This window comes from Lycorma delicatula, chromosome 9 (genome assembly GCF_047948215.1).
Source record: "Lycorma delicatula isolate Av1 chromosome 9, ASM4794821v1, whole genome shotgun sequence".
In the NCBI taxonomy this organism is placed as follows: Eukaryota; Metazoa; Arthropoda; class Insecta; order Hemiptera; family Fulgoridae; genus Lycorma; species Lycorma delicatula.
This window is the reverse complement of record NC_134463.1, coordinates 117,191,222-117,208,948: the sequence shown is the minus strand read 5'-3', so window position 1 is coordinate 117,208,948 and position 17,727 is coordinate 117,191,222. Positions and strand designations below refer to the sequence as shown.

Genomic DNA, 17,727 nt, shown 5'->3' with positions numbered 1-17,727 from the left:
TTTCACGATAGGTTGTTAAAAAATGCATGATTTTCATTGCTTCTTCAAATAATTCAGTTAATTTACCTCTTAATTGAAGGTAAGAACTTCAATGTGATTATAAACCTGAAATGAATCACAAAACTACAGAAATTTATCATAAAAATTGTTCCAAATTATTATTTGTTTTGTTTAGATAATTTTCAATTTAATCTGCTTGTGGACCATCTTCCCATCATTGCAGATTATTCCTCAACCACAGATTGAGCAATGCTGGTTCATGATAATAGAACCCACTGGGTCGGACTAGTGGTGAAATAGTCATTGCAAATCAGCGGATTATGAAGTCGAGAGTTCTAAGGTTCAAATCCTAGTAAACGCAGTAACTTTTGTATGGATTTGAATACTAGATCATGGATACCAGTGTTTGTTGGTGGTTGGGTTTCAATTAATCACACATCTCAGGAATGGTCGACCTGATACTGTACAAGACTACACTTCATTTACATTCATATACATCATCCTCATTCATCCTCTAAGTAAGTAATTCCTTATGGTGGTTCTAGAGGCTAAACAGAAAAAGAAAAAGAAAAGTCTATGATAATAGAATTTCATAGCAGAAAACTGAAAAAGCAGCTGGAAAAATAATAGATTTTTAAAAAGTGGGTAGTGTGGAAAATAGTTTTATTTGACATAAGTTAAAACAATTACGATTAAAAATCACATGGATTTGGTGTTGTGTAAAGTTATGACAACTAAATGAACAATTAAGAAATTAAAAATTAAAAAATGCCATGAAACTTGACATAGCACAAAGCTAGTTTGAAATAAAAACCACTAGCAATAATAAATTTGTAAAGACGTTTCAGTTATGTGAGAGTATTTGCCTTATAATTACATAAAAGTACCCGAAATTTATTAAAGTTTAAGTTTGTTTATTAAAGTTTAAGTTATGTACTTAAATAATAATGTTAAAGTATAGTTTTGACCGTAAACATAATATTTTCCAATTCTTTTTTTTTCACAGTGTGAAAGAATGATAAAATTATGAATCTCAATCCTATTATTTTTTCTTGTGGGACCATTTGAAGTCTGTTGTCTTTCAAGAAATATTTAAGAATTTAGAGAACAAATCATAATGAAATATAGTAAAATTACATACAACACTCAATAAATTCAGGAATTAAACAGTTACAGAACTGAAGGAAATTTACATATTGAAGGTAAGTTGAACACTAATGTATTATAATATGAAAAAAAAGTAATATTTAGGGGTAATTGATCTGTTAGATGTATTTAATTAACAATAAAACTTATTTTTTTCCTATTTTATTTTTACATAGTCCGATTTGCAATGCACCTACAGTGCATGATTTTCTGATTCGCTTGTAACATTATCATATTGGTATTGTATGGGAGTGTCTTACAAAGGTAAAGTGTTTTTGTGTAAGCAAAACATTGGTCATTTTTTATTCTTACCTCTATGTAAAACCGTTTGTGTTACTTCCTTAATAAAAATCTGTAAATGCCACCTAGTTGGCTCAGTTGTAAATATATCTGGCAATATTCCAGTAGATCTCTATTTCAGTCTTTGAAATAGACATGAGACCTTTGTTTGTTTAAGATTTCATTCATTTCACTTTCCTCATAAAAATCATTAATAGAGTACTCTTTGACTGAGGTCATAAATTTAAATAAAAATTCTGTTTACGAGTATATTATTTTTTATCTGACTACTACTACTACTACTATTAAAAAAGTAAGCATTCAAATGCCATAAGGCTTTTAAGGGTGCTTTCATAGCCTGTCAACCATAACCATAATGATCCTGTGATCCTGTAACTTTGAAAATACTTCAAAGTTATGGGATTATTAAAATAGTTTACATATTAAAAATATAAGCATTCTTCTTATAATTTTAGATATAAATTACAAATATAATCTAACCAAACTTAACCTATGCTTACTTTGCTCACTAACCTTGTGTTAATTAGTCAAGATTAGTGAGCAAAGCAAGCGTTGGTTAAGTTTGGTTAAATTATATTTATAAAATAAATAAATGTAAATGGTTATAAAAATGGTAATATAATGGTTAAATTGAGTAATATTAGCAATAACCCAAATGTTTGCAATTTATTGATCAACGGGCCGTATTCGTTTTAGTCTTTTAAGTCGTGCCAAATAATTTGATAACAATTACCAATCTTCTAGTTTAAGTTTGGGTGGATGGTGTTTGGATGATGTTCAATCGGATAATTCTGTTCATTACAACACAGTTCTGGGACAGGAGAAGGTTTTCCTTAAGGAAAACCTGCAGGTGGCTCTTTAGTATCTAGACAAAAAGTAACGTTTTGTACCATGTATTTATGACTATTGACATTAAGTTTATGATCATAGATGTCCAACGCCTAGTGGAATTTTATCTCGTTTCACAGTTCCTCTACGGGTGGATTATCCATTTATCACAATACTTAACATTTTTCTTTGTCCTTAACCAATTCTTTCTTGCTGTTGTCGTATCCTGTCCTGTTGGTTTTGCTTAAAACAATCGCCGGGTTAATACTAAGGATATGAAGACCATTCGGTTGTGCTTGTGTAATTGGGATGGTGTGGTTCTGCCTATGGACCTATTCAGAGACTCTATTTCCTATCAGGTATTAGAAGCCTGACCTGGATTTGAGATGCTGCTTGAATAAAGTCGTATTTTTTACAAAATACGACTTAATGGCAGGGCTACTTTTACACATAAATTAAGTCGTATTTTTATCATTAAGATTTATTGTAGTCAATAGATAGTACTGGGTTGTGACTTAAGGAGATCGAATTGAAACAAAAAGATTGACTGGTTTCTATTAATGAGAAGTACAAATATAATTTTAAATGCAACAGATTTATTTAGTTATGAACCTTTTATTCTGGATTTTGACATAATAGAGCTTAATAAAAACCGAGTAAGTAAAATATTTAATGAAAATTTAATATTTTAACAGTCGAGTCTTTTATCTCCAAATTAAATTGCAATTATCATAGTCTTTAAACCCAGCAATATTATTGTTAATTAGATTAGATTTATTTGATATGTTTTAGTTTAAGACCTTCTTAATAATATAAATCCAAATTTCAGTTTGTTTTTATTTCTTTTAATTTATTTATCGTTTGGCACATGCACATGATTTCACATTGTATATTAAGATAGAAAAAAAAATTAGATAGAGAATTATAAAAACCATACAAAAGAGTAATAAAGAATTATTATTGACCAGGTTAGACAAGTGATAAATACTAAAATTACTATCACACTTTCAGTTTTAAAACGTAGTCAACTGCAGCATCTATTGCCATCAGGAACTCATCAAAGTTTTTTCCGTAGGCCCTGTTTGAACATTATGTGACTATGTGGTGGACGGTTTTTGTATTGGCTCCACAGTCACTACTTGGAAATGTCACTTTACCCCATTTATGAAGTGAGTCTGCACATCTGCCACGGTTAGTACGGATTCTATCGATTGACGTCGATACTCTGTGAGGCCATTTGAAGGCGGGAGGTTTCTCCCTTATAGAGGGAAGTTTCCAGCATTTCAGGAAGGACAGATCTGCATCCAGTTTCATTCCCAGAAACCTGTCAAATTGATCCCTGACACAGTCAGCTCCACGACAGTTTTCACAGGTGGTCTCCTAGATTGGAGTTTACCTCTATTCAGATCGGCTATGTCTTATTGTGTGGGTAGTTGAGGATGTATACGTGTGTACTCTCAAAGGAGAGCTACCTTACAAAGGAGATTTCTTTTAATGGTTTAAGGCGATTGAAATTACCCAAATAATACACTAGCTTGATTGCATTTAAGACCGATGATGGAGCTGCTGCCTTAGAGCAACTAGACATACGCTTGGTTTTGTTAGGATATTACTTTATAGATTCTTTTACTCTCGCCAACATTAGGGAAAATTTCCTCTTCAACACTGAGATCGCCGATCGGTTGTCATCTGCAACCTGAGATTACCAAGATCAGTGGCTCCATAGACCAAATTAGACAGTAAGATACCTAAAAATATTGGTCAGGAATCGAATGTATATTTTTATGATAAAGTAAGAGATGTAGAGAACTGCGATTTAATCGCATAAAATATATGAATTTGAAAGAATACTGTATATAAAGTAGTTTAAGAGAATCAGTGAAGAGGTGGAAAGATCAGTTTTCTATCTAAATAGATGATATAACAGGGTTTATGTTTATTAAAAAGATGCACAAATAAACATCTTTGGGTGTTGATGACAAACAGTAAAAAAAAGGAATTAGTATAAATTTCATTTATTATTAATGTGTGATGGGGTTAAATTCAAACCTCTTCTTACCTCAGAAATCATGAGAATCTTGTCAGGCTTTTCTTCTGTGAAAATCTTGCCCCAGAACTGTTAAAAATTTAGAAATAGCTTTTAAAGTTGTTCTTTATAGAAAAGTATATATGACGTAAACAGAGCTACATCATTTTACAGCAAAAGGTAGACAAATGAACGATGTGATCGCCATTACACTTCTAAAATTTAAATTTTTTAAAAGATGTACCTATTAATTGGGTCGGTTGAAGAATCATTCAGTAGATTAAATATTTTAAATGGTCTGAACAAAATTCGAACCGGCATTCCGTGAATTAGGATTACGCTATCATGACTACCGTCAGTAGTAGTTAAATGGTGTTAAATATATGTGGTTTCTTTGTGCGTGCATTATGGTAGAAGGACACAAGGATATCATAGCTTGCATTAACTTTTCAAATGAATCATTCTACAATGCCACATTATTATGTAGTATGAATTACTGTAATTCATTTACGTAATGCCGACCTTATATTGAAACCTATTAGAAACTACGATGAAAAAATACTAATTAAAAATTTTACCGCTCGTGATTTTCGTGTCCCTTATTTCCTATTCAAATTTGAGTTTCCTGTCAACCTTATTCGTAATTCTTCTTAAAAGGAAAAATCGGTAATTCTTATAAACATTTTTAAAAAAATATTATCATGTTCAGCAGAGAAAATTTATATCGTCGATTAACCTACCCCCTCCACTTTCATAAAAATCATCCACCAATCGGCTATCGTCGTATTCATTCGATGGCCTATCGAAGTTATCATGTGTATCCGTTACTCATTTCTTCAATCAGTCAATATAATTGGTTAACAGGAAACGCATTTAAAACCTAAAACGACATAAAACAGTGAAAAAACAATAAATTTTATACACGATTTTACAAAAAAGAAAAAAAACAGTTTGTAGTTTAATCAATTAATTTGAATTTGTAGAAAGAGAAATTCTTTAATTTATCTGCGTTTAAATTATTTAAAGCCTGTAGCAAAATTAATATAATTTTTAGTTATCGTAAAATTTGAAAATAATATTTTACATTTTTATAAATCTAATCGAATAATAAATATCATGAAAATCTGGAAATCGTTTGTTTTGGCGTGTTAGAAAAAATACATCAAAAAATTCGGTTGTTCATTCTTTTTGCTACCTATGTAATTTTTCGAATAAAACAAATAGACGATCTGCTCCTGGGTTTTAAGCCGGGCGAGTATTACATTTTTATAATTGTAAAATATTACTAAGCCAGATATCAAGTAAATTTATAAGAGATGAATTATTAGTTAATGGATTTGAAAGTAATCGGGAAACGCTCTCTCACTACGGCCACGGAAACAATTTACGATCGTAAAAAACATGAATTTTTTTGTAGCCGCTCTCACCTTCCATAAAACAGAGCCTCATCCTCAATGTAAAAGACGTTATAGATTAAATTATTTTTTTATTTTCCTAATGTTTACGTTACAATCTGTTCGACTATTGAAGAATACTCAATTCCATGGCCCAATGAAATGAGGATGATACGTATGACATGTAAATGAGGTGTATCTAGTCTTGTACAGACTTAAGCCGACCGTTTCTGAGATGTGTGGTTAAATGAACCCCAACCACCACATCATACCGGATATACTGTCTGGTATTCAAATCCGTTTTAAAAGCAACTAATTTCTACTGGGATTAGAATCTCAAAACCTTCGACCTTGAAAATCAGCCGTTGAATAACTGATTTGCGACGACGAGTTAACCACTAGACCCAGCCGGTGGGTTATTAAATAATTTTTTTTAAATATGTATATTTTTTCTTTTTGGAAGTGTTTTTAAGTTATTTTAACAGTCACTTCCAGAATAATTTCCCCGAATCTAAGTGTGTGGCAGTTATTATAAAAATAATTTATAATTTAAAACACTTCAAAGAAAAAATGCTGTTTGATTTATCAGTTGACTACCGCTATGAAAATTTTAATAATGAATTGTTAAACATTTTGACATATTTCTTTAAATGTAAAATTCTATCCGAAAAAATATATATGTACATTTGAAAGACAGAAGAAAGTGTACGGTATTCGATGAAAACCCTCCTACAAGATGAACGAACGACTACGCAAACGTATCAGTTGATCTAATTACACTCCTTTTAGTTCGGAAAATGAAGATATCTGTAAAGTTTCCCCAAAACGTATCTTTATACATTACAAACACTGGTACATTTACAATCCAAATAATAGATATTTTTCATAGTTGTATATCTTATTTAACTTATAGTTATGATTTTTTTATATTTCCCGCTATGTAGTTACGATGCTGGGTTAAACGATGTACTGTATAAGGGGAAAAATGCTAATCGAGTCAATTTTTTTCATTTTTGCAGGTCTTTTAAGTTCATGACCTCTGCTTTTAACCAAACACCATTTTAGTATTGAAGAATTCCAGAAGGATGTGTTTATGCTGGCCTGATTGATTTTTTAGATATCTCGAAACTGGACGGACCGATTTGGATCAAATTTGGCGCGATGATTTCTGTGTATGGGACATTGATGCCATCGTAATAAGTTTGGTACATGTGGCTATGAAGGAAGGAAGATACCAAACTTATGGATATTATATCTCAAAATTTTACTGAGAGGATAAGTTTTTTTTTTTTTTCACATAATTTATTGTCCCTTAGGTACCAAAGATATTTTAGGATAGCGATTCGGCCTTATTTAAATCGCTATAAAGAGGTGAATCGCTTTTTTTTTGTTACATTCTTATACCAATTAGATGATTCCATCGCTTTTGTTATGTATTTGCGGGCGATTTCATTTTTTAGGCGGAGGATCTTGAACAAGCTTTTTTTCTGTTTTGTTCTTCAGTTATCGTTTTTCTGGATATCTTCAGGCTAGATAACCCGGATTTTATGAAATTTTGCACGATAACTTCATAATACGGTTCGCTGTTTCCATTTAATTTTGTTTACAATTCGTCAAGGGGGTGGGGAGTAAACGGTAATAATGTCCCATCCTTACGTGAATACCGTAAATTTTAATAAAAGAGTAGAATAATTTTAAAAAAATCCTTTATTACATAATTTAACGTTCCACCTAATTTCCCTTCTAACCAGTAGTCTGTCGAGGACAAAACCTTCGGTAGCCAGAGTTAGTTGCATAACTGTCTACCAAAAAAAGAAAGTTGTGTAATTCTTTGTTTGCCTTTTTTTAAAGTAAATGTTCGTTACTTTAAATAGCTATTATCTAAAAAAGTATCTAACGAAGGAAAAACTAGTACGCCATAAACAACCAGGTTAGTAAAGAAAATTATAAAAGATTATTTATGTGACAGTTAATAGGAATTATTTTTTAAATTATTTATAATTTCGTACATAAATAAATCGAGTTAGAATTAAGTGTAATGAATGAAGAAAGGTTTTTCTTTAGTTCTACAGGTTTTGTGGGAAAAAAATCAACCGTGAAATTAAATTTCCGTAATCAAGGAATAAAATAAGATGTCTCTCCATTATTACCGTTATAACGTGCAATTTGTTGAACAAAAAAAGCTGACAACACAGTTGTAGAAGTTTCCCGTCACACGGCTGAAGTCGGATTCCCAAGTGGCAAAAAGTATCCACGATTTACGTAGAAGACAAAATCAAACATGATTTTGAGTATCGAATGTGTTAGGCTTATTAATTCTGTTCTTTTTGCAAGTAAAAGTATTTTACAACAAAGTATTACCGTCCCCTAATCGATTAAACGATATTTTAAAATCGATATTTTAGAAAATATCCAAAGGTTACAATTATTTATTGTTCGAGATGTTTCTGTCGTTGTTTCTGATGCGTGGTTTATACACACAACTTAATTTAAAATAGTTATCATTTCATTTAAATATAATATTTTTTCGCTTCTTTAATTCAATGATTCTAACTAAAGCGCGCGCGCGCATATCGTATTTAATTTGCGCGGGTGTAGTAGTACTAGCGGCGACTATCGGCACTAACTAAATTAATGTAATTTCACAACTTACATAGAACAACTTTCGCTTGTACGGTCGGCAGGCCGGTGTAGCCGCGAGTCTTAACGCACCACTTAACGACTCTACCGGGCGATCGAGCTGTTTAACATAAGCATTATTACTTTAAATATTATTACATTATTCATTAATTTCATATTACCCCTCACCGGTGACATCACAACATAGAACACGAATACAACAGCATTTTTTGGGATGGGGTGCGATTTTGCAAATATTGTTATTTTTTAATCGTTAACAAACGTGCCTAAGAAAAATGTGATCTTAATTCGGCGAAATCTCGAGATACTGAGGGTGACCTTACTCTACAGCCTCATCCCCTTGACCTTTTAAGTTGAAAATTAAATGTCTCATATATAGAAGCAATCAAGTTTGGTCAAAATCGGTCCGGTACTGCTGGATGTTAAGGTGTGAAACACCGAACACGCGCGTACGTACGAACATTCAGAAAATTTCAGTCCGGTTTTTTGAGTTCCTTAGGTGTCAAAACGTCAAGATGCGGTGAAAACTGCATATGACAAATTGGACCGATTGCACTACTTTCCCTTAGAGCTGTCTAGACGGGAAAGTAATATATAATGCTTATATTATAGTTCCAAGAAATGTTATTAATTGAATTTCAGAAATCAAACAGGTAATATAAAAGTGAACGTGCAGCGATTCATTCTGAGATTAGTTGCAAAAAGAGCGTTCATGTTTTTTTTTTTTAATTATAATTCCGTATCCGTAGTGAGAAATAAGCCCGTAAAATGGTCGGTAACTAGAAAACTGTCGGTTTAAAAACTTACAAATTTATTAAGGATAATAAGGAAAAATTAGGCAGTTATTAGGGCACATTTTAAGTTTTTTCTCAATTCATGTTAGTGTAAATGGAGCATGATTAAAATTGGTAATTTTTCCAGTTTTTGAAAAAATTAAATTATTTGCTAGTAAAATAAAAAAACCGTTCTATTTGTTTTACACTTGTAATGAAGAGAATTATCGCGGTTTAAATTCATAGATAAAAATATAGTGCGACTATAATAAGTAAATCCTTATTTGAAAAAGTATGTCAAGTTAGCATTTATTACCGTTTAAGATATACGAGTACAATACAGTATAAAATAAAATTACCATCTAAAGGTGTAACGTACTTGATCGTTATTGTTTTCTCACTTATATTCCACCCTTCCACTACTACAAACCCCTCTATAAAACACACACGCACACATACAAACACAACATTCCTATTAAGCCACGTTGCCGATATGGGTATAAGAACAGGTAATACATTAACAGCCGCATACTTTATAGTGAGTGTCAGCTGTTGAATAAGGATGCAGGTTCACGATCCTGTACTTATATCCTTTCGTACAGTTATAAAAGAAGAAAGTACAACGACCAGAAATAAAAAAAAGAAAATAATAATCTTTCTATTTAAATTATCCCATTACCACAAGTTACCGCATTACCACACCGTTCACCAACATTTTTAAACCGAAACATTATACTTCTTTTTTTTCATTATATATATATATATATATATAATAATAACATTTACGTGTACTATGCACGTATATACTCATTAAGCATAAATCTTGCGCACGCGAATAGCTTAGCTAACTTCTCCATTAAAGGGATATACCGCCTAAAATTTAGCGGTATCCGATAGCTTGAGGCAGTTTTGACTACGTTAATGTAACGGTATGAAAAAATATATCAGATCTTAGAAGGATTCAGTTTAATACTGTTGATTTATATATACGAAATGGTGATCGGTACATCGACTTCAAGACGGTAAGAATTTTTGTTGTTGTTAATAGTTCTGTTTAAAGTACGTCTGTGCTTTAGATATAAATATTTATTACTTTTCCGTCTAGGTAGCGCTATAGCTGTAGAAGGGAAAGTAATGTAATCTGTCCAATTTGACCGTATGCGGTTTTCACCGGATCTTGACGTTTTGATACTGAACTCAAAAACCGGATGGAAATTTTCCCGATGTTAATGTTCGTATGTACGCGTGTGTGTTCAGTGTCGGCCTCTAAACCACCTTATATCTGCAAAACTACTGGACCGATTTTGACCAAACTTGATCGGATTACTTTTACATATGGGGCATTGATGCCATTTAATTTTCAACTTAAAAGCTCAATCGGGTGAGCCTCTAGAGCTAGGTCACACTCAGTATCTCGAGATTTCACCTGATTAAGGTCATGTTTTTCTTAGGCATACCTGTTAACAATTAGAAAATAACATACTTGGAAATTTTTTTTTTTTTAAATCGCACCCCCACCCTAAAAAATGCTCTTAACTAATGGCTAAGTGAGTATACTGCGTCAATAGTACCCCTGCCATCACAAAGGAGCGCTAGTGTCGCAGTCCGCCATCCTGGAATTTCCCTTTTCCCCCATCCTCTGACCGGAAATTTGAAATTCCACAGGGTCGTCGACCAAATTATTTTTTACATTTTAATTATTTATTTAATTCAATTTAGTTAACATTTGAAAGCAGCTACGTACAGCTGTTGTACTTGTCCGTTTTTTTGTGACGTCACAGGTGAGGGTAGAATTAAATAAATGAATAATATTTAAGGTGTAAAAAAGTAACTCGGTCTGGCTGGGTTTCAAACTGATAGTCCGATATACTCTGTAGCTGGTGCGTTAAGCCTCGCGGTTACACCAATCTGCTGACCGTACAAACGAAATTTGTTGTATGTAAGTTGTGGAATTATATTATTAGTTTAGCTAATTATATAAACGAAAAAATATTACAATCAATCTACAATTGTACGACTTTCCCTTCACGCGACTAATGCCGCGTTCCAAGAAATTCCTGCAGCTGTTGTCAGCCTTTTTTTAAATCGTGTAACAACTTGTGATGATATTTGGATTCATAATTTTGAGTCTGAATCGAAACTTCAGATTGTCTATTGGAAAAATCCCCGTTCGCCCGCCAGAAAAAAAATTCAAAACCTACAAACCAGCCGGTGAAGTGATGATAATGATGTTTTGAGATTAGTCCCAATTATTGCGATTATTTATAAGAACAACGTACAATCAACAGCGAGTTAGTATTAGGATGTGATAGAAAATAAAGTGAAAACCCCAATAAGAAAGCAACGTCCCGGTTCTCTCTAAAAAGGCGTAATACGTCTGCACGATAACGCCCGCTCCAAAACCATTCAAAAAAATGTTCACAAGTCGAAACGGCAGGTGAAGCCGCATTCATCATAAGTCCCTATTTCGCGCTATCTGGGTTTTATTTGTTTGGTCCTCTCGAATGGTTTTTATGTGGGATCGAGTTCGGTAACAATAATCGGGTGAAGAATTCGGTACAAGGATGGCTCAGACACTGAAGTCAACAATTCTTTTTTACTGGAATCAGAAAAATGGAAAAAGTGCCTAAATTTATTACATTGAAAAGTAGTTTTATTGTCATTGAATAAATAATAATTTTTCTAGTCATTTTTTTCTCTAATTTGTTATTTAATAACATTGGTCATTAGATATTCCTCTTATCGACGTAAAGAAAATTTGATTATATTTACGCTTTAACACTCGATTTGTGAAATAATAATTAATTTTCGTATATGTTTCTACTATTAAACGTAATCCGGTCATATATATTCTTCCGTGGCCATATTCAAACGCAGTTAGACTGAGCATGTCTATCCACGAACAAATCAAAAATAGAATGTTTGATATTGCCATATAATCTTTATGGAATATCATCAGCAACAATTACATCTTACACTATCCGTCTTAAAGCGCATCCAAATCACCCAAATTTTAATGCGGTCCTTGCTAATTCTTATTTACGTAGGTATCAGGACCACTCTCGTTGTACAGAAGATGTAGGTATTCGTACCCGGCGTTTACTAAACCTTATAAATGTTGATACATCTGTTTTACCAACTTATCCCTGTTCATATTCTCCGTGGAGAATCAACCTTATAAATTATATTTTTGAACTTACTATGCAATAAACAATCGACACAAAAACTCCTATCGTCTTTCAGCAAATGCTTCGCCAAAGATAAACCCAGACGCAGTAGCATAAACAGATGGATCGAAATAGAATGATACCATCGGATGCCCATTTGCCGTTAATGAACGAATTTGTTTGGCCTATCTGATATTAAAATTGTCTTTTTTGTGAACTATATGATATCGATAAGTCTTTGAATATTATCAACCCAAAATACAGTAATATCCTTATTTGTAGTGACTTGTATGGTGCACTCCAATCTTTTAGTAGATTTGTGTTCTAGACACCTTTTCGTTCTAAATATCTATAACGCAGTCGCTTAATTAAACAGTCACAACATACGAGTGAGTTTCTACTGGATCTGTAGCCGCGTGGGAATTCCAGGAAATGAACGTGCAGATTCCGCTGCTAAAGACGCATTTAGTCAACCGTCCTTCAACACTCGCGTTATAACATACGGTTTTATTAATTGTGTAAAAATCGTCCTTCGGGCAAAGCGACTGGACTGCTACATGGACATAAACTCCGGCACATCAAAGATACTGTACTGTCATGGAACTCCTATAGAAAAATTCGTCGAGAGGAAGTAGTCCTCTGCCGATTCCGGTTAATACATATCGGAGTCATTCCGATATGCGTCACATCCTTGTTATGCGGCCTTGCGTCGTAAGTTTATATTGCCCAGAAATATCTGTCGATTCTTGGGCAATGATAATAAAGTTTTAGACCGGATTTTATATTTTTGCGTCGTGTTGATTTTATATGTAAAATTTGATACTGTTTTGTACCGGGAAAAGTTTTTAATGTGGTTGTTTTTCTTTTAATTTTTTTGGGTTTTGTGTTGCTTTTTTATTCTGTTATCCGAGAAGAAGGGGCCCTTTACACTCCTTTCTGACGTTGTTAAATTTTATTTATGTTTATGTAGTTTTTATTTTAAATAAATTTATTGTATTGTTAATATTCCGACTGTGATATTAGTTTTATTTACTTTTTATATCAATTATGGTTTTTATGTTAGTTCTTAGTCTTTCTGTTATCCGGAAAGGGGCCCTTTACATCCCTCTCGGACTTTGTTAAATTCTATTTACGTTAAATTTTTTCTATTTATTTTATTTTAAATTTTTTTGTGTTTAGGCTTATTTTAATTCATGTTTATGGCTGTGATATTAATTTTAAATGTGCTTTAAGAGAATTTTTAACTGTGATATTAGTTTTTAGGCCAGTTCTAATTTCTGTTATTAAAAAAAAAACTCATTATAGTCCTGGTGATAGTAACGAGAAAGCTTTATTCGTCCTCAAAAAAAAAAAAAAAATGAATCGACAATCATCTTCTTTAACCAATTATTACGGTTATATGTCCCGTCAATATAATTTGAACGAATGTTCTATTATAATCACCATCCTTTAGATAAACTCAATTATTGATTACGTATCGTTAAAAACAGTATTAGAAATACTTTGTAGAAACCCGTTGTACACATCTACAGCGTTGTCATCGTCTATATGATTTCTCGATTATCAGATCAATCGACCAAATCATAACAAAACAAATGTATAACTGATCCGTGTAAAGTGAACTTTCAGAGAAAGCAATCAATGACTGGTGTCATCGGTGGATATGAAACTAGAAACTTTACAGGTTTTACCGCCACAAAACTTCTTTTGTCAAGAAAAATACATTCTAATCTAGATTACTGTTTTGAGTTAAAAATATTTTGAAGGCATATCTTGTATCCAATTTTAAAAATAATCCGGAAAATATAAATCTATTTAAAAATAAACCGGTAAAAATGCAATCAAAGCAATGTTTTCATACGTCGATCGAAGGTAGATAAATAATCGAAATATCATCTTACTTTTTAAAATTAGAATTGTGAATACGTTATAAATTATAAAAAAAATTACAATGAAATTGTAAACCGTACGGTAAGTCTCGCAGATATCATTTCTTCCGCTCAAAAAACGAAAATTTCTGTAATATAAATACAAATTTTAGCAAAACGATACTGATATCAAAAAAGTTAAGACATTACATTTCTATTATGAAAATCTGTTATTAATTTAGAATTTTGTTTAAAAAAAAGATGCACGTTAAATATACGTAATAGACAATAAATATACAATAATACATAATAAACAATGTTTAAGCGTTCCGTGTAATAAGCAAAAAAAAAGAAATATTTCTCACCAAACTCTTACTGGCTCGATTTCATTTATTAAACAACGAATAATCATAAGAAATGAATTATTTCTGTAAATGTGATATGTATTCGTTTAATAAATAAGTTCGGGCCGGTAAGAGTTTTGTAACATTTTTCTTTTATCTATTACATATATTTAGCATGTATTTTTTTTTAAACAAAATTCTAAATTTATCACAGATTTTGATAATAGAAATGCAGTGTCTTTAACTTTTTTTGACATCAGTATCGCTTTGTTAAAAACAGTTCTATTTATATTAACAGAAATTTTTATTTTTTGAGCGGAAGAAATGATATCTGCGAGACTTACCGTACGGTTTACAATTTCTTGTAATTTTTTTGGATTTCACTGCGTTTTGTTAAATTATTCTTTTATTTTATTTTCTTTACGAATTACTGATTGTTATCTTATGGGCCTTTTTGAATTACTAATGGATTTATTATTAAAATTTATTTCCTTTCTAGAACAAACAAATTTTGTGAATTTAACGGCCAGTCTTTTTTGTTGATAATCATATCATTCACTTCATACAATATTTTTCCTTTTTTAATAAAACTAGTATAATGACGTTTACGAATCAAAGATCCGTGATGTAATATTGCACTTATTACTTTGTAAGTGTAACCCTCGAATTTTATCGTTAAATTCGATTTTACCAATCGAATTTATCTCTGTTTTATTTATTTCTTTTTTAATAAAATTAGTATAATCTCTTGCAAACTAATACTTTTATTTTTTTCTTGTAGAAGTGATAGGAATTAAAAAAAATTGTTTGATCTTCAGTACTTTCATTTACATAAGAACATTTACTATCAAAACAAGCTGTAGTATATCTTCTTTTAAATTTTATTATTTCAAGTACATTATGAAGTTTTTGTACGCTACCTAGTACTATTATCTAGCGGCGCGATTCGTAAAGGCACATTAAAAAAAAATGAATAAAATGACATATTCGAGTCCCGCGGTTCATCAAATGGAAAAAAACGTTGTTTATCAAAATTCGAAATATTTTTTGAAAATATTCTTTATTACAAATCTAATTGAACTGAAATATAATGTTTCTCGCTTATTTTTTCCATTTTCACTTCACTGTTAGGTTAAGTCATGTTTAGAACTGTAAACGTAGTTCGTTCGTTGCCTCTTACCGACGAAGTTCTAAAGAACTCCGTGATATGTTCAAATTAATAAAAATTTTATTTAATTAACTATCTTTCGTTTGAATAATGATAAATATGTCACATTGTAATTCTAAACAGTAATAAATTAGGTATATAATTCATTAAGTTCGTTTATTGCAATAATAATTATATATATATATATATATATAGTCAGTGATTGTAATCAATTCCCGTAAAAACTGCGAAGATAAATTGATGCAAATTTGTGTACCAGTTCTTATGGTAAGGCATAATAAGAATGGATTTTTTGAAATTCCTAATTTAAAAGGTTAATGGAGTAACAATGAAATTACTATTTTTTTTAATTTTTCGATAACAAGTGAAGTTATCAACTTGGTTTTTGGTGTGATGTGTGTGTAAGTGTGTGGTTGTGTGTGCATGTGGTTGCGCGCTCGCAACCATCATGTAAATATCTAAAAATCAATTTCTAGATTTTTCGAAATTCGACCTTGAAAGGGACTGAGAAAGGGAAAAAGATTTGAACAGTGATTGCAGATTTCCCCCATTTCTGACCATACTGAACGAGATTTCTCTCGTTTTGAGCTTGCAAATCAGAAAAATATCTAAAAATCATTCTCGGGTTTTTTTTTAATTTGGATTTTTTAAGGAGTGCGACCTGTTAATGGCTCAACCAACAGAGCCACTGCCATTGTTACTATACGTGCGACGCAACGTGCCTCCGGTTACTTGACTGAAAAACATAAAATAAAAACATTCGAAAAAGTAAGAGAAACAAAGTACGGTCACTTCTTAGCGTTGTTTGTCGAGTAACGCTAAGAATCGGGCAAAATTCATTTTTACCCGTTCAATGGACGGGTAACCACCAGCTATAACTACTCTTTTTAAATGGGAGGCCAACTGTTTTGAAACCTGCATTCTTCAGATCACTCAAAGTTTCTTGTCCTGTTCTGAACAAACTGTTGCTCTGAAGAAATTACAGTGCATTGATAGTTATTATAAATTGAACTTTAATCTTTATTTATCATTATTATTTTTACAAGCATGAGTTTAATGAGCACAGGGGGTTGCAGGGGACAGAGTCTCCTGACAGGGTACTATATATATATACTAATAAATTGTTAATTTTCTTTTACAGAAACAATATTATCCTGAATTTTTAAATAATATTAATTAGGAAACAGAGTTTTCTATATCCGTTCAACGTGTATATGAATATTTGCTTAAATAAGTTTCATTAAAATATTCTGATTTGTGAATTACCCGTCGGCTTGATACAGCGGTTAAATTCGACATCGTAAACAGCAGATTTCGAAATCAAAAGTTTTCAGGTTAAAATCCTAATTCGGTTTGTAATACTAATTTTGAATACTTTTGTTCTTTGGGGTTTTAGTAACTATTCATCTCAGGTATGGTCGACCTTAGACAAGACTACACCTCAATCGCACGTGACGAACAAGGGACCCGGCTGCCTTCGGTTCCCGAATCCAGAAAGCTGCATGGGATATCTGGAGACTTCTGGAATATTTATAAGAAAACTAAATTTGTGAATTATTTCAGTCCTATATTTTATATCATATATTTATCTTAATAATAATTATTTCTTGTGTTTATATTTTTAAAATAATTAATGTGGACTTTAATTACATTTATTTTCGTTATATTTTTATTTTATATTTTGTTACGCTGCTTTGATCAATGTCTTATTACGGGTTTCCTTCATCCGCTGCTGTGACAGTTACCTTTTTGTGTTTGTGGAGTATGATTTACCCATTCCTGACGTGATCTATGTAATCTGTTATTACGTACCGATCAGAAGATCTATTTATTTGAGTTATTAAAATTTCCGTATAATTAAAATACGAATATTTTGCTAATAAATGTAGAAAATTATATACAAAATGAAATAAAGGAAGAATTACGAAATTTCCTGGTAGTGCAAGTTAAAAGGAGTACTCTATATTAATAAATAGATTAAAAAAACCACGCACAGTTACTGTTACTTTCAGGTCATTGTAATATAAAGTTTATTTTTAATTTAACAAACTGCATTGTGTCCTTATAATTCAT

At 31.6% G+C, this 17,727-nt stretch overlaps 1 long non-coding RNA gene across 1 annotated transcript in view; it reads left to right on the top strand.

Moving 5' to 3' along the window:
* The window catches only part of LOC142330162 (uncharacterized), a 57,291-nt gene extending 39,973 nt beyond the window's left edge, over positions 1–17,318 (top strand). The window contains exons 6-7 of the long non-coding RNA XR_012757711.1: positions 1,007–1,202; positions 17,051–17,318. This is a non-coding gene — a long non-coding RNA (uncharacterized LOC142330162). The remainder of the gene's footprint in view (positions 1–1,006; positions 1,203–17,050) is intronic.
* Positions 17,319–17,727: the final 409 nt, after the last annotated feature.